The sequence below is a fragment of the Ictidomys tridecemlineatus genome, chromosome 10, assembly GCF_052094955.1.
Source record: "Ictidomys tridecemlineatus isolate mIctTri1 chromosome 10, mIctTri1.hap1, whole genome shotgun sequence".
NCBI classification, from domain to species: Eukaryota; Metazoa; Chordata; class Mammalia; order Rodentia; family Sciuridae; genus Ictidomys; species Ictidomys tridecemlineatus.
The window spans coordinates 27,783,723-27,809,207 of record NC_135486.1 but is presented as its reverse complement, the minus strand read 5'-3'; the positions used below and the strand labels follow the sequence as shown (position 1 = coordinate 27,809,207).

General features: G+C 33.4%; 1 long non-coding RNA gene across 1 annotated transcript in view; it reads left to right on the top strand.

Moving 5' to 3' along the window:
• The window catches only part of LOC144367162 (uncharacterized), a 79,615-nt gene extending 55,102 nt beyond the window's left edge, over positions 1-24,513 (top strand). Inside the window, exons 3-4 of the long non-coding RNA XR_013426460.1 lie at positions 11,721-12,163; positions 16,762-24,513. This is a non-coding gene — a long non-coding RNA (uncharacterized LOC144367162). The remainder of the gene's footprint in view (positions 1-11,720; positions 12,164-16,761) is intronic.
• The last annotated feature ends 972 nt before the right edge of the window (positions 24,514-25,485 follow it).

The following is a 25,485-nucleotide window of genomic DNA, read 5'->3' as shown; positions in this document are numbered from 1 at the left end:
AGTGCCTGGCCTGTATCAGGTATGTGTGACCTATGTACTCAATGACCATATTATTTGTTGACTATAATATCCATAGTGATATTTGAAATTCATAAAAAATAAAGCAGTACATATGAAGAACAACTGGGGTACTATTTTATACATAAGAGTAAGGGAAGGTCTCTTGTAAAGTTAAGACCCTTGACTATAGACAAAAATGAAGTGAAGAAAACTTATCTAGCTAATAGTCAAGCATTCTAGACAAAGTAAACAGCAAGTACAAAGTTCCCGAGGCTAACTCATATTTGGCAAGCTCTGTTAATGGGAAGGAAGTCCTTGTGACTGAAGCAAAGTAAGGAGATTAAATGAAAGAAATAATTTAGGCCATTCAGTAAGTTCGGGTGAGGATTTTGGATTTGATAGGAAGACAGCTTACCAAATTGAGGTGTGGAGAAGTTTGCAGACTATGGGATTGTGCAAGGTATTCAATGTAAGTTATTAATTTTATACCATGTATGGACTCACATTTAGTGATGTACATTTAGTGAAGTTTTCTTTCATAACTCTTTGATGAATAGCAACAACCCTAATAACCAGATGCATGCACAGAGAAGGAAATTTAACATTGAAAGGGCCATAGAAAAATTTTTGCTAAAGAAAGTATAGAAAGAATTAGTAAAAGAAAAGTTCTAGTCTAATTTTTGAAAATAGCACTTCATATGCAGTATCACACTCATAAAACCTGAAATATTTGAGCCCTAATCTGTGTTCTGACTTCTTCTGCATTTATCTTCTTATGGTACATAGTTGAATTATATTTTAAAAATCTGTCAATCAAAAAATAATAGTTTCCTGCTACAGAAATGTTTATTTTAAGGTACTGTTTGATCTCACAAATACAGGGGAACATTATGAGTCAGGTAATTTCATCTCTTTAAAATGTCCTCTTTGGGTAGAAATAATCCATTATCATTGGTAACCTCAATCAAAATTTTGTATATTTTTATATTCCTCCTAATGCAAAGAGTAAATGGGAAAATTATCTTATGCTCTACTATATGCCTTATTGATTAAGATTTTTCTGTTAATTATTTTGTACATTCAGCACCATTTCTAAGTTTTCGATAAATATAATGGCATGTCTCAAGACAAAATTTTCAAGTCACTTAGCAACCCAGTGTAAAGGTGACAGTAGTTTCAATGTAACACCACTGTGTCCTCTTCTAACTCTTAGCAGAGAATGGAGGAAACTGCTTTGTGAAAAGATTCAAAATGTGAGACTTTGAAGGTTTTTAAAATGAAAGGCATGCTTCTACTTCATTACTTCATTCCATCTTTTTGTGTAACAGTGAGACTTTAATACACTGAGCAGATCTTATTTGTCAAGTTAAAAGGCATGCGCTATATTTAGTTCCAAAAAGAAAGTTCTAGAAATTAGTTGAAAAAAAAATTGCATGGATTGAGTAGAATATGTAGGCTTTTAATTATTTCACTTTTCCGAAGGGCACAGCAATTGGGCAGACTGCCTACTATACATTATAAATTAATTCCATTCATTCTAAAAACTTGTTCATTATTTCACTACTTTGAATTTGGGCTGCCCTAATTAATCGCTGTTGTATAATTCAAACACTGAGCCTCTGCAAGAGCTGCATTTTTTCCAGCTTGTAATCACACACTCAACAAACAGCCAAGTGCTGCAGACAATGGCTCCTTCGTGCTCTCAGCTCTACCCCCTGAGTCCTGTGGGACAGACTTTCTGTCTGATTTATGGTTTGAGTCCTCCTTGAGAGAAATGCTGGGCAGGGACAGTGCACAGCCTGAGGCAGATGACTTGCCTTGGTCTTGGGCCATATCCTCGAAGACCTGTCACCTGAGCACTGGTAGAGCTAAGAGGCTCCTGGAAGATCCCCCAAAGGGGAAAACAAATAAAAACTCCCCCCACAACTGGCCTCTCCAGCATCTGCTTTCTCAAACTCCAGCACTGTGCAGGGGGTTGTGCCCAGGAGCCCTGATTCTGCACTTTATCACTGAGGCAGATGAGCCTGCAGCACAGGGACTCTGTGGATGAGCATTGCCAATGCAGGCCTTCTCACTAATTAAAGGCAGCAGAGAGGGTGGGCAGTGGCCCTCATACACATTGCTACCACAATGAAACATGGCTGTCCTCTTGTTTCAAAGAAATGGAAAGTGATTCTTAGCCTGATCTCTTTTCTTCACTTAAAATGAAAAAAAAAAAAAAGAAAAATATGTATTCTATCTGACCTTTTCTAATTCCTTGTATATTTAAAACAAGGATACACTTGTCACCCAGAAATTCATTTATGTCTTGGAAATCCCTACATGACCTAATCAAGGCATCATATGGAAAAGCCACTACTTGTTCTTTTCAAAGATTCTCCTGGTGCCTGTGGTGGTGAGAACAGAGCCAGATTCCCACAGATAGGATGGGCACTCAGGCTGGGTCTGATGTCTGACAAAGCACAGAGACTTTATAGAGATTCTGACTTCTGAAATGAGCTCTGCATGGTGAGGCAAAGAATGAGAAAATTTATTTTGTATGTATTTCACACTTCCCACTTTCCATTGTTCTATAGACAGAATAGTGTTATTTTTTTTAAAAGTCCAATTATATGCTGATGTATACGGTTTGGGTTATAGGAGGCAAGAAGGAAAGCTGTAAAATAACCAAATGCAAACTAGTATAATAGAACATTACCTAAAGATCTACATTAATCATAAATGCTGGTAAATATCTCTTACAATATGTTAAATATCTCTTATATGGTCCAGCGGAGGGTATCGATTCAACAATGGAAAGATATATTGAGAAAAATATAATCTTAAGGGTTATTATATATCTCCAGGTAAAACTTACTTCTATATTCAAGTCTTGACTTATATTCCAGCATTTAAAATATTGAAAAATAAGGTAACTGAGAAGAAGGAGAAAGATAAGGAAGAGGAGGAGGAGGCGGAAGAATGGGAAAATATAAATATGCAGGGACTTAAGATATGAAGCCTTTTATTTTTCATGAAGTACAAAGCATTCAACTCTTTGTCCCAGAGAAAAAAAAATAATGAAAAAAGAAACCCATTAAGCATCTTTGCTCTTAAAAAAAAATGAATGGACATTTATATTTTGTGACATTTTGAGATCAAATGCATTTGCCTGTGGCTCTCTGGGAGATGACAGAGAAGGGCTGGGTGGAGATTTGGCTTTCCATGTGGCAACAAAGTCATAATGCTGATTCGAAGCAACTGCAAACTTTTAGATTCTTAGACATATTTATTTAGTAAAAAATGAAGAGATTAGAAAAGGCAAATTAATGTGCATTGTTATGATGAAGCATTAGGAAACTCTAGGTCTTATCTCTGAACTGAAATACAATAAAAATAAACTAAGAATATGAATCACGAAGAAGGGTAAGAGCTGAAGCAATAATGGTAGACTTGAAAGGTAGAAGAGACATTGACACTGATCCAGGAACCCCAGGCAACTGGCTCTCTGAAATGGTCATGAACTGTTCTTTGATTCTGCTCTTGTAGTTTTACAGGGTGTTAAGCAAGTCACTTACATCTTCTGTCTCCATTTCCTGTTTTATGAAATAAAGTGACTCAATTAGACTTGATGGCAAAAATCCAAATAACTGGAAAAAAATGATCTATTTGGATAGAACATATAATTTTAGAAAACATATTCTTTCAAGTAAAATAAATAGAACTAGCTTGAATTACTTTTAACCATTACTTGGGGGGATAATTATTAATTTCAGAGTTACTTCTTAATATTTCCTTTCATCAGAGAATGTGTATATTTGTGGTTTTAACTAAAGGGGAAATAATCCAAATTAATATTCATGTTCAGCTAATAATCTATATTCCGAGTAGTATCTATCCAAATATAATACAGACTTTATTAGGCATCTACTTCTCATATTTACATTCTATGAAATTAAACCACAAACTTGTATAATTTTCAGTTTCACAAAGGAAAACAAACTAAAGCAGTTTGAAAAGTTTGTTTTGTTTCCCCTTTTCTTAAAATAGACTTATGATTGAATAGTGTATACTTGACTATAAATGTAACATGTGCACTCATGGGATATATATGTGTTATCCAATTATCCAAATATAAAATTAGATAGGAATAGAATAATGCAAGTTGATTCTAATTCAGCCAAGGCATAGAATTTCAAAGGGCCACTGTGAATATTAGGGAACAAAAGAAGGAGTCCACTCAATAACTGCACCTTAATGCATTAGAAATAACATTCTGTCAACAAATGCAGGAATTGAATCTCAGGAAAGGTGAGTGCTTAGATGGTCCCAAATCAGTCTTGTCTTCAGCCTCAAATCTCTTGATGCTTACACTTAATTCTGGCTCCTGTAACCATGCTCACCTATCACAAGGACACCATACCCTCTTCAAAACCTTCTCTCTTATTTTTCCCTCCCTCCCATCCTTCCTTCCTCTCTTAATGTCTTCCTTTCTTTCTTGTTCCATTTTACTAAAAAAAGATAGATAGATAGATAGATAGATAGATAGATAGATAGATAGATGGATGGATGGATGGATGTGTGTTGGGTTAAGGAAGGGCAGCCTTATGTGGAGATTAGGATGATATAAAAAATTTTACTTATTTGTATTTGGAGTATTTATATGAAATTCCTAAATTTCACACTAAAAATATTTGATTTTTCATGTTTCCTTCTGAAATTAAAAATATTAAAAAGATAGATTGACCCTGTATGGAAATTTAAGATTCAGATTACTGAAGATTTCCCGTAAATTTCCAAGATTTTTGTGACAACTACCTGCCCAGCCTCTGCCGGGAATCCTAAAGCAAACTTGTAAGGATGTAAGTAAGACTATTGGTGCAGCCTCTAAGTTCAACTTCATCCCTGCTGAAAATTCCTCTATATAAGTCTCTAAAATCCTTTAAAAAAATCTAACAACCAAAAAGTGAGGACTGAGCAAATATTTTATACAGTACCTGTATGAATGCATGAAATTAAGTTAGTTCTAAAGCAAATAATTAATCTTTATTTTCTCATTTCTTCTTGAAATAGAAACATTCTGTCACATTTGGAATAATTATAAAAGCTCAGTCTTATGTAGTTTCATCAAATGTGAAACTTTAAATAAAACATGTTCTCCTTGTCCCATCCCATCATCTCACAGACATACACAACTGTCCTAAAGAACAAATGTCATGTTTTGGAAACATATGCTATTTACAAGCATGTAAATATACTGAATTTTAGCAGACATCTGTTTTGAATTTCCCAGTATGTTGTGTATACTTTAATTCCCTTATTTCTCCCAAAGTATTCCAAATTTGTAATAATGGATGTATATTTAATTTTAAAATTTTACCGTCTGTTCCAATAGGATATTTTAGTAACTGTAGAGGCTTACAAGATTCATACTTTCAATATAATGTTATCTTTAACTAAAGTCAAAAGTTATATTTAGAGGCAGAGGAAAATTCTGCTCCTTTCCATTACTTCTGCCATATGCCTCAAGCTATTTCCTATAATAGAAATGACGGCTTACTTGTTGATATCTTTTCTCTCCAATGGACATGTTTAGTTTTTTGGTATTAATTTGCTGATCTCAGAGAAATGATAACATTTCTTTGGAATGCCCCCCCCCCAAATGTTTTCAGTATTGCATGAGAAAATTATGATAAATTTTGTGAGCTTGAAAATATTTCATAAAACTAAGTTTGGTAATTAGAAGTACCATCTTGTAGTGTTGGTCCATAGAATGATATGCTTTTGTGGTGCTTTCAAATCTGTATTATAGGGTTGGGGTTGTGGCTCAGAGGTAGAGCACTTTCCTAGCATGTGCGAAGCCCTGGGTTCGATCCTCAGTACCACATAAAAATAAATAAATAAAATAAAGATATTGTGCCCAACTACAACTAAAAAAATAAATATTTTTAAAAAGTCCGTATTATGTACCACATTTTTGTATCACTCACACGATCTTAAGAAAACTAGGCAGAATGTAGAATGAAGAATTTGAAAAGAGCTATAAAGGAGTATTTAGTTTAAAAATTTCCATTTTTAGTAAACAACTTTTGTTACTCTAAAAAATAAAAAAGAGAGGATTTTTGAAATGTTATTGCCAAAATTATCTTTTTTTCTGCCATAAAATAGAAACTAAAAGTAGACTGAAGCATAATATATTTTTATAGCTTTCTCTCCAGGATGACAGAATTTCTGTGTAAATCTCATTATGTAAAATATGCCTTCCCTGTAGTTAACTACATGGTATAGGGAGAAACTAATTGGAATTGTTTAAATCAGTCAATATGTTTGAAACTATTTGGGGGCATTCTTAGCCTTTTAAAGCAAAGTATATAATTCAGTTTGTTACCTTACTGCTCAGAACTTTTGATCAATAAACAGAAATTCAATATAACATTAAAAAGTGCAATTTAGGGAAAACATGATGACCACACATTACCACGTAAAAAGGTGTCTCAAAGAGAAAACCAGCCAGTGGCACTGAAAGATAAAAATTTCACAACAAAGAAATTCTTATCAACATTTTAGACATTGACAGAAACTAAATTTAATATAAACAGAAGTGATGGATAATGAGGATTCTAAAATAAATTATTTTATATTAGTTTAAATAGTCTTTCTACTAGCATCTTTTGGGGAAAATATCTTCTAGCTCGAACTATTTTAAAATAATAATGATAATAATAATAATAATAATAATAATAATAAAAAAAATATGAATGCTAGAACATTTTCCCTTAAGAACATTACAATTGGCAGCATCATAACCATTTAGTAAAGAAAACTTCAGGTTTCTTTAATTTGGCTGGGAAACAGATTTTCCATTTGTGGAGAATTTTTTGTAATGATCAATATCTATGATCATGTGACTGACTTTTGGATAAACACATCCCTGTGCATACATCTGGACACCACTGGCCCTCAGAGTTAAATGTGTTGGAAGATGGCACCATTAAGTCAGGGAATCTGCCAAAGATCAAAACATTTTTAACCCCACACTCTAAAGATCCTCAAAGAAGACAACTTCTCATCCTTTGAAAAGGATCTGGTTTTCAAGAATAGCTGAAAAAGACCCTGATGTTGTAAAGTTTGGTGTGTAAAATAGTGGATCGGATTGGTCCACAAGGCTCAAAAGAAATCTCTAGCATTCATCTGTGCAAAACGAAATACTGTGAAAGGTCTTTTCAGTAAACAGAAGAACATTAGCTGGATGTCTATCCTGAGGGTGCAGCTATGGAAAATAGTAAAAATGTACTGAGATAAGAAAAAAAAATATTTTTTTTTTTAACCAGAACTTACCACAGTGTGGGGCGGGGCGCAAGGGTGGGAGGATGTGGTTAAAATATCTGGATACCTGGGTGAGATGAAACTCACCAGCAAGGAGGACTTTGGCCAACCAGAATACTTCTGTGCCTTTTTTGCCCTCTTCTATTTTGCCTTTCACTAAATAAAAGTTGAGAAACAGTTAATGATATTGTGTATGGGCCCCCCAATTAAGATACTTTCTTTCCATTAGTGGCCCAACCTTCTTGATCAACAGAAATAATATAGATGTTTTCAAAAATTAAAATGTTATTGGAAGAAACATGTAGAGTATCAAAAACCATCCTAAGAGCAATAAACATTTTAAAATATAGGTTTTAAAATGTGATAACTTTGTTCATGCCATCAGAAGGAAATATATGGTCCATTTGCAGAGAAGAGCAAAATTCTTAATTTAATGAAGCACTTTTCTAAAGACAAGAAAATTCTTTCGTTCTATGCTTTGTTATGTAACAGCAGCTCTGAAAGTGGCTTAGATCTCTAGTGAGCATTAAATCTGTTTAAACCTTTTCCATGACTCAACCTTTGTGAGTGACTAGGTTTTGGGACTTTGACTTTTGAATCCAGTTTACCCAGATATGTGGGAACCCAACATGGAGGTTATATAATTCAATATTGTCAGGTAAATGGGAGCAAATGGGAAAATAGGCCATATCCAGATGAGCATCCTGATAATGATATGTGTTAGGGAATCAAGGAAGAGGCAACAAGCACACATTAAACACCTGCTGTATTCTAGGAAACATGTTCTAAAGTTCCATAGATGACTAAGGAAACTCTGATCCCAGGATCCCACCATCTAGTGAGAAAGATAGACCAAGCAAGAGAAACTTTGATAAAATTCTTGGTCTGTAACTATTTTTCACTTTTTAGAAATATTTTTCAGAGAAAAACACATATCATCGAAACTGGATTTCAATATCCTATTGGTGTCTTTGATCTGTTATGTGGTCTTATTCCCCTCATTTTAAAGGTCAGCTGAAACTATCAAATGTTCTTTAAGTCTCAAAGTACCTATATTGTCTTCTTGTGCTAATTAAAAAATTCTTAGTCAATAACTACAAAGTAAAAAAAAGTATTAAAAATACATGTTAACATGTACATAGAATGATAAAAAGGGCATTCAGTGGGGGAGTGAACATAGCATTCTGTCACTATTTGACAACTTGCCCAAAATTATTCAGTGTTTTTGAGTCTCTATGCCAATTTGAGTATGTAATTAGATTTTTTAAGAATAAAGTATTTTTGTCTTCATTTTATGGCTGTATAATATGTTCATTTGTTTATTTTAATAGTAAACATCATTCATTCTATAAAATATTACATACCTGTGTATATTTATATTGTTAATGTCTGACATTTTTGATAATTTGGTTCATTTTTCAAAAATCTATGTGTCTGTAGACGTTTTTCCAGAAGCAATTTTACTGTCTTTGCATTTGTGTAATTCACTCATGGCTAAAAACTTCACGGCTGGAATGCTGCAGCTGTTTAACAGTTTCCAGGCAGCACTAAAAACTAGTTTTAAGACAGGAAACTGGGAAGAGTAGCGTATTTAATTGGAGTTGCAGAGGGGATATTAAAAAAACACCTAAATTGATTTTGATCCAAAATTATCTAGTTAATACTCTGTTTTTTTTTAAAGTAAGCTCTAAAGCTACTAAAGTATTGATGGTAAATAAATTGTTGAAACAGTTCTACAAATGAATCATTCTGTCAGTTGTTCTCTGCATCGATCTCCAATAACCATTTAGGATTAATACCAAAGAGAGGTTCCTTGTAAATTAAGTCAAAAAGGAGTAATTCTGAAAAGAATAGTGCGTTTATATCATGCCTTCGGTGGGAAGTAGATGTCTCCCAGCAGGATGAGAAGTGATGAGAGTGATAAGTGATAAGAGAAGTGATAAGATTCATGAAGATCACTAGGTCAAATCCTAGATTTCTACTTTTACTAATCATATCAAAGATTGCTTATTTTCATCTCTTCATTTACCATAGGTACTTTTTGAAAATTTAAGTCATTCAATTTTCAATTTTCTGCAGATATGTAAACATAAAGAGAAAATAACCCGAGAGTGAAGATTTGAAAAATTGCTTGAGGGAACCTTTTGTATAATGAAGAAACTTTCTCTCTCTCTCTCTCTCTCTCTCTCTCTCTCTCTCTCTCTCTCTCTCTCTCTCTCTCCCCCCCCCCCACCTCCTCCCCCCTTCCCCACCATGGAGGCATATACTAATTTTCAAGTAACTTCTTTGGGGGAGAAAAGGTTGTAAAGAATATAATGAGTAGTTTTAAATTGCTAAAATATCTGGATTTTGTTATGCATTTAATAAAGAATAATCTCATTTGAGTAAAACAGAATAATGCCTGAATAAAGTTATTTTTTTCAACTACCATTCCAGTAAATCAAGCCATCACATGATCCTATTGCTCAAAGAATAAACTGTTCAATTAATATGTTTTAAAATAAAAAATAATGTGAATTATTAACTAAATACAGTTAACTAACTTAACTAAATACTGTAAATTAACACCATTTTATTTTCTGTTTGTTCATTTAAAATGTAGAATGGGGGGACATAACCACATCCTCTAGAATTATTCTCTTTGGCTAAGGGAAATCAAAATGGAACAGGATCTAGAAAATTATCGTCTAAGTAGCAGAAGAGGTCATTTATCGGATTCTAAAATCAAAGCATAAATCTTTTAACAATTAATCCAAACATGTCATAATGACATATATTTAATGAATAACTTGAGCTAAGGTATTTCACTTTCACAGGATTTATTGAGAAATATAATACTCAACTGTAATGGAGTCTTGACTTTTGGCTGAAATCCTTTCTCAGCCCACAAGTCACCTGTGGAGAGAACACAGTCACCTGCTGGTCACATTAAGGAAGGTTTAGAAGAGCTTGCATACCCATGTCTATTTAGATTAATCAATTTTAAAGAATAAATTCTTATAAAGGCATTTTTGATGAAATAAACTGTCATGCATATAATAGGTATCAGAACTCAATGTGAAGAAACTTTTTTTTCATATTCTCCAAATATTGCATTTTACATAAAGTTAAAGACATAAGAACTAATTATTTAATAGAGTTACAATTTTGTGCTTAAAAATCTGTCAGGTTCTGCTAGTTGATTTAAATATTGCTATGGAGAATAAGAAACCTAGAAAGGTTTAAAAGCTACTCGTGTTTTAGTTTTTTATAATTCCCACAGAGTTTGCTTTGAAATACATTTTTGTTTACTATTTTATTTACCCCTCTTCCACCGTCTTAATCATTTAAACATTTTTTTGACTATAAACTCAGTACTTATTAAAATCTCATGGGGAATAAAATAGTATTATATACATCGTTCCACATGGATTGATGCAAAAAACATTTGGTGTCCTGTTGATTGAAGGAACAGATGCTTGTATAATTTATGAATTTAGAAATACATCCACAATATCTTCTAAAAATAGAAAGGTATTCTAATAGCATAGTTAGTGGAGAATGCTGTTAAAAGCTTGGGAGACCCTAAGTTATAGACTGAATTCTGAATGAAGCATAGAAAACTTGAAAGATGTTTTCAATACTCTAAAAATATAATTATAAACACTTTTCCTATAATGTAACATGGTACAATAATAAAATAATAACACATTGTTTCATTTAAAAAATTTAAAATCTTAGTGTGTGCTTCTCTGATTATGTGTTTCAGGTGACCTTTTTTTGGTAATTTTTAACAATTTAGAGAAGCAAGGTATCTTCCTCTTTACAAAGATGCAGTGTATTTTCCCCTAAAAAAACTTATTTTCTCTAATACATATATTGCTAATAATTTTCAAGAGATTAATTTGCATTTTAATTATAACAGGAGACAGACTCTATTACTAATATGGAAGTATTTACGGGAAAGTAATTTGAAAAATCACTTATAAGTTAACATGTCTATCCTTTGTAGATTGAGGGAGTAATCAACCATTAGTACAAAGTCTTGGATCAAGGACACTCCATTTCTTTGCTAAAAATAAATGCTGCTCATGCTGACATTGGCAAGAGTTTGTAGAAAGCATAGTGTTATACTATCGACAAAATTGATCTTCATTATGAAAAAGAATCCATTGCTATTATAATCATTAATTCTACTCAGCTTGCTCTGAACTTCACACTACCATGTGCTTTCCTCTATAAAAGAGAGAGTTTTTGTATGAAAAAAGATTCGTTTGTTTCTTAATTGGCTCTCTAAATGATCGAATACCCAAAAAGAAATAGCTTCTTTTGATAGCCCAATATAAGCTTATGTGCTTTGTAAAAATGTAGTGATGTAATGTTTTCTTCTTTCTTTCCTTTCTCTCCCTTCCTTCCTTTCTTCCTTTTTGCTTCAGGAAGATGTCTAAACTTCAGAGGAAAAAAAAAAAGAATGAAAGAAAAGAAAGGCACTGAAACAGTTTTCCTAGATCAAACCTTGAAATATCTTTTTTAAAGTGGAAACTTGATAAATGTCTAAAAATACAGCAATATTTAAACAGTTGTCTTATCCTCTGTAGATCCGATGGCATCCTGATTTGATTTAAAATAGTTTAGGACATATGCTCAAGGACAAGAACCTGCTTTGAAAGGTGAAGAAGAGCAGTCATCCTGAATTCTCTCTAGTCCTCATCCTCTGTGTGAATGTTGAAGAATAACAGAGATGCTTTAGGTTAATCAAGGGCTCCTAACTTTAGAGGAGTTTTAGATTAATTGTAACTTTTAAGTAGACATCAATCCTCTTCAGAACTCCCTGTCTTAGAAGAGCTCTCCTTGCCTGTCAGTCACCACCACCTACCAGGTAAGAAAGTCAAGCAGCAAGACTAACACACGGTTGCATCTTACTGGGAATGTTATTGTGCCATTGGTTTAAAAAAAATCATATATTTTGAGGCTACTTAGAAAAAAGCCTTATGTGATTTTGTGTGTGTGTGTGTGTGTGTGTGTGTGTGTGTGTGTGTGTGTGTGTAAGTTTTAGAACTGGGACAGCAGCTCTTTTTGAAGGGAAGAATGCATTAGATTCTTGGTAGACCTGGATTTAATCTCTGTCCCAATAATAAGGAGTATCATTATGTATTACAGAATGTCCATTAACAAAGGGTTATTCAGAACTTGAACTGTTACATCTGATAATTATTTTATGACGCAGATTTTATCCAGGAAACTAAAGCTTACATAAGTTATATAACCAAACTGGTGAGTGGCAGATCCCAGACTCATTGCTGCAATTCTATTGCTTTGTTTGGTGATTATATTAAGCTGCCCAGTAAAGTGTACCTTTTAGGGGCTGGGACTGTGGGTCAGTGGCAGAACGCTTGCCTAGCATATGTGGAGGTACCAGGGGTTCAATTCTTAGTACCATTAATCAATCAATAAAATAAATGTCATTGACAACTAAAAAATGTTTTAAAAAAGTGTGCCTTTTAGATTGCTACATTCACAGGCTCAGAAAAAAATTTATACATATATATGTATATATGTGTGTGTATGCGTATATATATAGTTTGTGTGTAGACGTTCACTATTGAAAAGTGTTAATCCAGCTTATTATAATAAATAGTTATTATAGCAAAAAGTCAATATTTCTATGCTCTTATTAAAAGCGATGCTTATGTTGGAGTTAGGGTGGTTCATGTTTTAACCTTTTCTATTAAACTTAAATATTTGAGCTTTTATGGTTTTTAAGTAATCACAAAGACTTTTAAGTTATATCTATTCTGTAATAAGAAAATAATGTGGATTTCTTACATATAAATCCAGTTAATATAGATATTTAATATAAATTAATTTTTTTAAATACCTGGCAATTATGCCAAATAATACAAAGGTCATGCTGGAAATTCTTCCTTTCTCCAGAGCAAATTCATAAGCCATTTTATGGAGTGAGTAATGTAAATTCATTTCCACAGTTTTCTGGAAAAGGAAACCAGAAAACTTTCAGACCTTTAGCTGTCAACAGGAGGAAGGACTATCAGTAATTACAAAGCTATTAGAAAAAAAAAATTATAGTCCTCTCTGGAAGCCAGCATTTCAGTAGTAAAAGATGTCCACTCTGAGCCAAGCTTTGGCATGACACGCCCTGATTTTCCTTTTTGCTCAGTGAAAAACCATATCCAAGTTCTCAATTTGGCTCTCTGTTGCATTTAGTCAGTTTTGACCTCTGATGTTTCTGCTGCTTCTATTGAAGAAACGAGAAACCCCAATAATTATAACTATTCAGAATGAGCATTTCTGTATTGGGAACTGGAACTGCATTATTGAAAAGGTAAAAGTGCAAATCCTCAAACATTCCCAGAGATATCTGATCCTGATCAAAAGAGTAATTCTTCTAAGAAAATGGAGATGGGCCTGAGCAAGAGGCCTAGGAACCCCTAAATCACTGGTTAAGCTGGAATTTCATATATGATGAGTTTCAGAGATAGTGTTAATGTTTTGAAGAAGGAGGAAACAGCAAAAAAAAAATGTACTTTTAAATGTGACATTTTCATGTCTTTCATTTTGGAAAGATTCACTTTCCTAACAGAAAAATCAAACTGATTAAACTAAAATTTACTCATAGGTAGGTGCTGCCCCCCCCCCGCCCCCCAATTTTTCAATGAACTAGAATTAAGGATAAAATGCGACTGTAGAAAATCTCCTCTCCTCTCATTTGTCCAGATCAATGCCCACATGCCCAATTTAGGTCAAGGCATCAGGCAGAGGAACGGGCTGGAGCCTGACACTGGAATGCTCTATTTCACACACTTGCCCTCTGGAAGGACTGGCAGCGGCAGTCACTTAAATTAAATACAGGTCATCAAGCAAGATATATAATCTATTTCTAAAACAGACAACTTCAGCATCCCAAATCCCTATGGCCTTTTACTGAGGCACGTGGCACTACTTCTTCATGTTCTTCTGTCAATTCATGTTAAAGTTTGCTTTGTTTAAAAGTGGTATTTCATGTATTCTGTGACCCTCTTGCTCAAAGCAAAGAAATTGCTTTGGTTTATTTATGACCTACTAACCTTAAGCAAAACCAAAATACTTAATGTTTCCACAAGCCCAGGGATGAGAAACAAAAATCTAAAATAAATCTGACCTTGATGCAAATCAGTCTTATCCTGCCCACGCAACCCTCGCAAAATCAGGAAGAGGGGCATAAGGGGATACTCACCCATAAAAGACCTATTTCTTGTGGCTCTTTTCATTTGGTGAAAAAATATAAGACTGGAGATTGCTACAACTAATTTAGAATTCTGGAATTATGAATATGATGTTAAAAAAGGTAACGCTGCATACTTTCTAATAGAAAACATAAACTGTGAAACCTAAATAATTAAAAGATAAATTATTTGTAGTCAAAGACCCAGATCGTGAAAATAAAGATGTAGAAGAGAGAGGATTAGGAAATATAAGATAGTGATTAAAAGCCCACTTGAATAAGCAGAAAATAGAATCAGCAATTTTTCTGATGATTCAAAAATAATTTAGTATATAGAACCCTGAAGTATATTCTCTGACTTTAGAGTAAATGCAGCAAGAATACAAAAAAAAATTATTTACTCTTATGGAGAATTTAACTGTTAGAAGATTTTTTTTCTTCAACAAACTATGTGTATGTGAAACACATTCAGTTTAATCCACGGAAACTAGAAAGAATTAATTACTCTGTTTACTATCACTATTCTATGTGCAAATGACAAGATATATAATGCAATCTCTTACTATTGGAAATGAATCATTTATGACTTTTAAGAATTTTACAATAATTTTATTCAAGAGTTTTATTTTAATAATTTGAAAATTTGAGGCATAAGTTAATGATATTTTGCAAAAATTACTGGGGGAATGTTTTACAAAACAAATAATAACATGGATATGCATTGTAATTAATTGTAGCAACCCTGGAGCTTTGCTCATTAGTAGGTCAAATGCATATTTTGCATTCAGGCAAAATACAGGGTTTGAAGTCTTGTATCACAGCATCCCTGTTATACAAATGTTAGCAGATGTAGTGAGAGATGAATAGGCATGATTGAAAAATGGTTGTATATTGACCTGACACTAACGCCACAATGTGCAGGCAGAGAAATAGGAGTGATATGCCTTCAGGTGGAGTTGATAATGCAAACAAATGAGCCCTTAGTCCCATGATAATGTTCTTTCCACACCAGCACAAGAAATACCTATTGATAAAGCATTTTTTAACTAGTTGTATTCTGTAGGAAAAAAGTGATTATTTCAAAAGAATTACACATTGCAAAATTCAGATTAATCACCACTTTTTATTCTATTACTATTTGTTGCCTCAATACATGCTTTTAGTAGATCACTAGCCCTCATTTCACCAAAACATGTTAGAGAATATTTCCATGTAAAAATTGTTTTTCAAAGATATTAAACAATTACTGCCTTTAAAATATGGTATTGTAAGTGAAGGAAATGTCAGAATATGTAAAAATTTGAAATACATAGTTCACTAATATTTCAGGAACTATTCCATTGATTTGAAAATCTTCAAAGTAGTATTCTAAATTACCGTGGGTTGTCTCACCCACAGATAATTATAATCATATTGGATGTCAGTTAAAGTGTGTCAAATAGTGACTTTCTAGGTTGGTTTCAATATATGTAAGAGAACTTTTGTTTTAATTAATAATCAAAAATTATTCAACGTGATTATATAAATACATTTAACAGAGTTGATAATAAATGCTTTAAAATAAGCATTATTCACAAAGCAATCATAGAAAAGAGGTTATAAAAAGAATCTCTGACATATCCACCCATAAAAAGATTTTAGGAGTTTCATATCCAAAACAGTTGGGAATTCATAGCTTCATAGCATGCATAGATTGTATTTACTGTAGTAATGAATTTTTTGTGTCATAAACGGAAAAATGTGTTGAGCTGATTTCTTCATTTGTAATTTGTTCAGTTTAAGAATGCTTTGGAATATATTCTAATTTTAAAACCAAATTTTATGATCACATACATTAGACATATATGTGTAAAAAGGTAATTGACAGTAGTTTAATTTGAGGAAATCTAAGAGAATTCTTTTTAATTTTTGAATACTCTATATGCATAATATATTCTTCAAGCATAGCATTATTTAAATTTTAAGATATTGTTTCAATTTGATATTTCAAATTACTTTGAATAAGAAATTCTCTTTGTAACTGTGGGATAATTCTCTCTCTGGAACTAAACCAAGATCAGCATTTTTTTTTTTAGCTTGAAGAAACAAAATCCCTTTCTTTCACACATGTGATGTGGAGGCTGGCCAAAGTGTTGGTTGGAAGAATCACCCTGCGTCTCTTCCTCCTTATTTCTTTGAAAAGGCTTAAAATGCATACAACGTGTGACTAAAGGTACTTTGTATTTTCTGTCTCCCTCCTCTTTCCTTACTTACAGATACTGTAAAGTCAGCAGAATTCTGAGCTTAGAGGTTGCTTCAGTGAACATTCAACGCTGTCGGTGAGTTTGGAATTAAAATCAAAACCATCGACCGTTGATTGTACCCTATGGCTAACCATCAACTGCTCCGTGGCTCCCAGAATTTGCTGAAGACAGAAAACCAAAGCAGGACACTCCAGAACTTTCTCTTCCCCGTGCAGAGATTATTTTACAAAAGGTCACAATCAACATTCATTGCTGTCGGTGGGTTGAGCTGTGTGGACAAGCTCACTGAACAATGAATGCAACTGTGGCCCCGCTTTTTACTGTCACAATCAACAACATTCCACCTTTGAAAGATGTCCTGAATGTGTTGGTATCACTCTTCACCATCACCTTTTGGGTCTGTTTGAGAGTTCAGGTCGATGTATTCAATCTATATCCGTGTGATCAGATTTCAGTGAGAAAGGCACTAGTTCAAACCAGCGTGATGCTTCTCTGTACTTCCGTGTGTTATAAATAGAGTACATTTTTATAAAAGGTAAACCATTTTGTCCACAGGATCAGTAACATCATCATCTGGGTTAACACACCTTCTTCTGTTACAATGGGGTGAGAGGAAGAAACCAAGAAGCACCCCAGGATCCATGCCACTGGCACCTCTGTCATTTATAACATTTAAAAGCACCCATTCTCTACATCTTCTGTTAAATTTCCTGGCCCGATTGGGATAGGAACACAAAGTAACTGCATGTTCTGTTTCTCTGGGTGAGGACTCACTCAAATAATTCCTCTCACCCTGGTATTTGTTAAGGAAGGGAAAAAATGTATAAAATAACTTAGTGACTCTCAGAACACATGATCATCATAGAGTCGCTTCATTTCCCTGACTAAATTTCAAAACTCCAACATAAAATCTTACCCATTTCCTTGTGTTTCTTTTTCCAAACACCTAACCGGCATTGTTAAACCTACAACCATGGCCAACAGTGAAGTCACACTCATCTGACTTTTCATGGGTAAGACTGTGTATGTCATTGTTTTGTTTAGTTGTTTGTTTGTTTAACTAGTTTGGGTCCTTATTTTTAAATAGAGCATTTGGTATTATGTTTGATCCTAGTGGTTTTAAGTTCACCATTCATAATGATTATAGTTACAGTACTCAATGCTTCTAGAGTGTCTGGAGCACCGAGCTGACTTCAATGTTTATTTAAAAAAGATCTCTCCAATACACGAGCCTTCCTGCTCCTTGACCTTTGCAATCTCACATTGGTCTCTTCAGCTCCCCTAACAGAAGCCCATTCCTGGAACCCTGCTCTAGCTTTCATCAGAACCCTAAGATATTTTAGCTCATCCACTGTCTAAACTGCCACACTCTGCCTATTGCTTCCTTCTATTTTCTCATTCTCTTATCCCCAAAGCAACTATCCAAAAGCTTCATTGTTGCTGGGGGGAAAACATCACACAATCATAAAGAAGAATGTTAGGACATATTCATGGGCCTTCAAATGGCTTGGTCCCTCATCTCTGTCCTGGTACTTACCTAGTAGGTAGCTCAAGTGTGGACCTCCTTTCTCACAGCTCCCCTCCAACATTCTGATTTCAACTGATGCACTGACCTCTCTTTTTGATTGAGAAGCCTTTCCATCTGATTGCTCCCTCCACTTCTTCAGCGATAGCCAACCAACGCATACACTTCTGTCCCCTTGTTGACTCACTTCTTCCCGTCTGGCTCATGACATGGCTTACTCTGTGATATGCCCCTCTTCTCACCATATGGCTCTTTCCATGTAACATGCAGCAAGGTTCAATTTTGTCTCTTCTCAGAAGAAAACTAAAGACATTTAAGGAAAAAAACTTCTCTGGACTTGCTTCAGTCTCCCACTACTTATTTCTTCTCTTTAAAAGGTTTAAAAATTGTATGTGGCAGCCTGTACCCTTTCACCTCAACTATCTATAATTTGGTTGCTTCTATGATTCCTTTCTACCCCTTGTACCTACTTTTTTTTTTTAATGAACTGAATCACCAGTGGGTTCTGTATTGCCAAATAAATATCAGACTTTTCTGTGAGTTATCCTTAATGAACTCTTATGTGAACTGTCCTAATAGTCCCTTAATCAACTTTGTATCTACTATAAGCAATCTGTTCGTTATTTTCCCCACATTATTTTAAGAGGGATATTTTTAAAAATCTAATCATGTTGCGAAACTATAATGCAACCTGAATAAAATATCTTAGTATGTTTAATAGATGGATTATTCTGGTAGAAAAAGTGTTATGAATATTAGCCAAGTGAGAAAAAAGAAATTTATGTATTGCCAAATAAATATCAGACTTCACATAAAGAATATCACATAATCTCTCAAGATTTATTTCAGGACATTAATCAATTGCAAGCAATTTTTTAAAATATTTAAAATAGGTGTAATTGGTATATTTATTTACCTTGAAATTGTAAAGATTTTTTTTCAATATTAAGACAATTAAAGCAAAAAGAGAATAGTGGGAGGATTCAACTACATTAAACACCAAACTTGAATGTATCAAAAGTAACTAAAATGAGAAGGCAAATAGACAACTGGAAAGAATATGAGCAATAGGTAAGACCAACAATTTGTATAATGAATATGTAAAAAAACTTTAATATAAAAAGCAACAAGAAAAACATTAACAACTCAAGAAATAAGCGAACAATGAAAGTCAACAGAGTCACAGAATAAATGTGAATGGGTGATGTGTATATGACATAAACTTTTTCTATTTCACTCAACCAAGAGTCCAGATTTAAAACAATATGATGTAAGTTTCTTTCGTCGGGCTGATAAAGCAAATGATAGAGCCTCTAGTGTGGCTGACACAAATGTTTTCATACTAAACTAGGTGTGATTGTCTTCTACTTATACTCACTTCTCAGCTTCATTTGTCTTCAGTTTTGAACATGTGGCTTACCTTCCCTGCTGTGGCATATCGCACCAGGAATACTGTCCTAAGGGGACCTATCCATGGGTGTGGCTGAGACTTTCATATTTTCCTTTTTAGGAATTTGAACTAAAAAATGCTGAATCCTTCAGGAGATAATAGATGTGTTCCACAAGTATAATGCCATGAGGATCTCGGGTAGATGAACATCTCACTTTCTTTCCCTGTCAGTATCAGACCTAGAAGATCAGGAAAAAACAGCAATTAACAGGCAGGCATTAAATGTGTTGCAACTCCTAAGTGATGAGTGAAACAGATTTCATTCAAAAAATTTCAGATCTGAAGCTCATTTTCTCAGCTCTCTTTGCTCTGCTTCTTGATGTCATTTTGGATGTCTATAGGACATTTAATGTCTTGGAAAAAAAGCCCTACTTGGTTAGCTGTGGCTGATATGCATTCTTCACCTTCCCAAGGGTTTTTTTGTGTGTGTGTGTTGTTTATAAATTTATGCACTGATTGAGTTCTTATAAATTTTTGGATATTAACCCATTAGCAGATGTCTGGCTTACAAATATTTTCTCTCAAACCCTAGGTTGTCTCTTAACTCATTTTTTTTGCAGTGCAGATTGTTCATTTGATGCAATTCCATATTTTTTATTTCTATTTTTGTTGTTTGTGCTTTTCAAGTTCTAGGCAAGAAATCTCTGCCCAGACCAATGTTGCAGAACTTTCCCTTATGCTTCCTCTGATAGTTTTATAGTTTCACACCTAAGCCTTTTATCCATTTCGAGTTGATTTTTTTCTATGCTGTGAGATAAGGATCCAATTGTATTCTGTGTGAGTATCAATTTTCTCAGCATGATTTACTGAAGTGATTGCCCTTTGCCATTGTGTGTTCTTGGGAACTTGCCTGAAAAATCAATCAACCAGAAATACTTGAGTTTGTTTCTCAACTTTCTGTTCTGTTCCATTGGTTGATGTGTCTATTTTTAATGCCAGTAACATGATGTTCTTATTATAATAGCTTTATATTATATTTTAAATTTAGAAAGTGTGATTTTTTTCAATGCATGTATGTACATATGTTTGAAGATATTCAAAGCAGCATTTTAATTATTTTTATTGGTGCATTATAATTATATATAAGAAGTAGTATTTATTGTCCCATATTTGTAAATGTATATAACATAACTTCATCAATCTCATTTCCTTCTACCTTCCTTTTATTCCCTTCCTTCCTCCCCAATCCACTTGCCTTATGCTGTTAATCTTCCATCACTATTATTATCTTTAATTAGTGTGCTATAATTATACATATAATTACATATGTGCTATGATCTATATGTACTATAATTTTTCACACACACACACACACACACACACACACACAGGATTCATTGTGATACATCTGTATATGGCGATAGCAAAATTTGGTAGATTTCATTCCCCCATACCTCCCTATTCCATCCCGTCCTTTCTCCCTCTCAATCTCCTTCCTCTGCTCTATTGGTCTCCCTTACATTTTCATAAGACCCTGTCCCTTTTCTGTTCCCTTGTTTCTTCTCTGTATATAGTTTCCACATATGAGAAAAAACATTCAACCCTTGGCTTTCTGAGTTTGACTTATTTCACTTATTATTCATGTTTTCTAGTTCCATTTATTCATCAATAAATAACATAATTTCATTCTTCTTTGTGGCTGAGTAAAACTCCATTGTGTACATATACCATGTTTTCTTTCATTCATCTTTTGACAGACACCTAAGCTGGTTCTATAACTTGGCTATGATGAATTGGGCTGCTACAAACATTTGTTTGTATGTATCACTCTAAGTATGCTGATTTTAGTTCTTTAGGATAAATACCAAAGAATGAAATATCTGAGTCATCTGGTGATTCTATTTTTTAACTGAGGAATCTCTATTCTGCTTTCTTAAGTGGTTGTACTAATTTGCAGCTTCACCAACAATGTACATTATTTTAAAAATTTAATAATGGAAGCAAGCTACCTGTCCAAATATGGGGAATGAGGCAGTGAATAATGACATATCATTTAACAGGAATTAATAAGTCAAAGATTTAGATTTGTTTTAATGAAAAAAGAGTCTGCTTGTAATTAAATAAAAATTTTTCAAAACTCACAGTGAGGTTTAAATCCAAGTTCAGTAGAGTAGCAATCATGAGGAAATTAATTCACTTTCTTAAGACTCTATTTTTTTCAACTGTGTAACTGGTATAATAGTCCATACCTAATAGTATTGCTTTCAGGATAAATGAAATATTTCATGTGATCACTTTAGCATCCTGTTTACCACTTAACGTTTGGTCATTTTTCTTCTCATATTTATTTTATCTTCTATATTTCTAATATAAAAATTTGTTGCCTTTATCCTTTTATGTAATTGAAAGCCATTAAAAGATTGTCTTTTTTAAAAAAATCCTCATTATTAAATTTCAAATTCTTTTGTTTACTGAAATAAAAGACCTACAGCCTGTTGGAATTCCAAAACTCACTAGCATTGACAACGGTATTTAAAATATTAATTGTTATAAGTCTTTATTCTGATTTAAACACACACACATAAACACATACATACAAACTACACTGTGAGAGTTCTACAAAAGTGTTTTATGTAATGTCATCTTAATTCTAAATATGATGATAAATTAAAATCCGAAAACTTAAAGTAAATGTAAGGAAGCTACTTTGAAATGTTAAGTCTGTTATTTACTGATCACTTATATTTTTAAAAAAGAGTCTACATGCTTTATATAAAATACGATAAAATTTCTTTTAAAAATTTCTTTTAATAATGTAATTTTCATATATATAAACTTGAATTCGTGGGATAAGAAAACATTAAAAATTTTATTATTGCTCATTTGATTTTGAATGTTTCCCTTGATTTTTTATAACGCATTACTTTTATCAGTTATAAGCTTTCTCAGCTTTTGAATGAAAGATGTGAAGGAAGAATTAGGGCACAACTCACATACCAGAATGTGCTCTTAAGTAATATTGGGCTTCAGGTACTCAAGTCAATAACACCAAGATATAAGGAAGGTATATGGAAAATTGAAATGTATTCAAATATGCAAAGAAAGTATTGTTATAGATGGGATATTTAATGAATAATCATTCTTCATTTTGTTCAGACAGAGGAGATTCTCTCATGCCTATTTGGCATTTTCTTCAAGATCAGTCATTTGTAAACTTCTTAAGAACTTTCTTTAATTTCTGACTAATTTTACCTCTCTAATTTTTTTTTAATTTGCACCTATTTCCCTGTGCTTTATTTTATTTTATTTTGTTTTAAATTGATAAAATGCACTTATTTACTGTCCTAAAAGGATGCAGGTCTTTGTTTACAAAAAAAAAATCATAATACCAGTTATGCTTAACTTTTGGTTAATTTGAAAAAGAAAGTTAAATGGAATTCTAATTTACTTTGTTAAATACACAATAATCCAGGTTCATTGTCTTTTTTAGTCCTCACAAGAACCACTCGAGAAAGATTTATTTGTTTAATGGGACAAGATAGTAATAATATGCGCAATGTCACAGAACTGGTACAAAGGTGGTTTCAGCTGTACTGTGCGGTTCATATTCAAATTTTGAGACCCTAGCTTCTAGTGAATAACTTTTCTAAAAAAAATAAGCTATAATATATTCCTTTTAAAACAGTAGCTCAGTCTGAATTTTCTTTCTCTGGGATTTAAGTTAAATGTGAAGGCATGACTGAATAATAAGGTTTGTATTCACAGGCTCCATGTTTGGAAAGATGACACTAGAATCAGGTGACTTAGACTGATTTTTCTTTTTATAAGTGAAAATAATCTCCAAGTCAGAGACTTTACTCATTTCTTTTTGTGGTTGTTTTGTTTTGTTTCTTTTGCTTTTCTAAAATGAGAACCAAGAACAATGTTAAACATATTGTAGGAGCTTAATAAATATTAGTTGAATGAGTAATTCAGATACTGAACATATCTGTTCAGTAAGCAGCATCTAAAGTGACTACCTTATATAATCCCATGCTTTAGGCCAGATGTTGTGAATTGTGGATTTCTCAGAAAACTACACTTACAATAGTTGCATGTATTTTTAGACTGTGGAGTCCTAGCATTTATTTATATTTTTATAATATGTGAGTTTAGTCACCATATTTCTTCAAATATAAGAAACTACTAATGGTAAAATAAACCATCTGTGTGTGAGGAAGAATTGAAAGGAAAGGAGGGAGGGAAAGGAAGGAAAAAAAGGAAAGACAGAAAGAAGGAAGGGACAGAAAGCAGGAAGGCTGCACATTCTAATTTTCAAACGTCATTCATTGTAAAACACATCTCTGTTTCAGAAATGTTAACATGTGAAAAAGACGCATCTTAGAATTCATGTTATACAGTATTTATTTATCAACATTTATGGGTTGCATTGTTATATTAAACATGAAAGATAATTAAGCCTGAAAAAGTGATGCATGTAAAAATATTATGGAAACGTTTTGGAAATAATTTAATTTGTAATGATTTCACTTTACAAGAATGTTAAAGATTTCTATGACTATAAGTTAAGACTTAGTAAGAAGAGATGATATTTATGTATCGTCAAACTTGTGTTTCTACAAATCCTTTCTTACTTTATCCAGTGGTGACACAATCTAATTTCAATAGATCTTAATCACATTTTTCAAGTCACTCTCCTGCCCGTTTTGGACAAATTTACTCATTCTTCCTGCTTGCTCCCTAAGAAGGCAGACTGTGAATATGTTCAGAGTTTCTTATCCAGCCCCTTGCCATGCAAATTTTCCTGAAACATCAACACCAAGTAATAAGAATAAAAGGTTTCACTGTGCTCAGTTCCTGAGTCTCTCTAAGCCCTGGACAGACAGCCTGGACCTGTGAACATAAAGCCTTAGCTAGTGGCGCCAAATCACACAAAGCCATTTTTAAGATGCCGGGTCTGTGCTATCAATCCTCTTACCTTAGGCAACCCCCCTCCTGCTGGTTAAGTGCTAACACATGCTCTACAATTGCAAGAAGGGATATGGTTTACAGATTAAAATTAGATGCAGAATTAAATTGCTTGAACACAGCAAAAAAGAAAGGAGTAGTGGGTGGGGTGAAGAAGGCAGATTTGGGCATGCCGACATTCACACACACACTTAATTCCAACACTTGGATTTCCACTAGAATTCTTAGGCTCGGGTTCTGTTTTCATTACTGAGAGTCATTTTTAGAACAATAATACATAGAATCTGTCAAAGAATATGCAGCCTCGTGAAAATGCATGTTCAAATTATAGAATTTACAGCCATAAGAGATGGTTGCACTCCTTTTTTAAGAAGCTAAACAGAGTAACGACGACTACTAACGACATTTGTAACTTTTCAGGCTACTAGAGTAAGAGTAATCAGATCTCAGGCTTCAGGGTGTAACATGATCACCTGTGCTTTTCAGAAAGGAATTTCTGCACACACCAGTGTTGCACAGTTGGCCAAGCACGTGATTATAATGTCAGAAGGAAGGAGTGAGAAGATCACCTTTCTCCAAATCATTAAATGGCTTTTGCAAATGGTAAACACGAACTAATATAGCAATTAAGATGGATTTTTATTTATTAAGGGGAAAAAAAGGAGAGACGTTGCCCCAAAAAATCTAAAAACCAATTTTGGAAAACAAAGAAATAAAGTTTATAACACATACTCTCTTGTTTTTGAGTCTGAGGCCATAAAATGAAGTAATTTACTAATTCATTCAGCAAGTATGTGCTAGAAACTCATTTAATTTACTTGCATTTGGTTAAGTGCTGGGGGATATACCATAG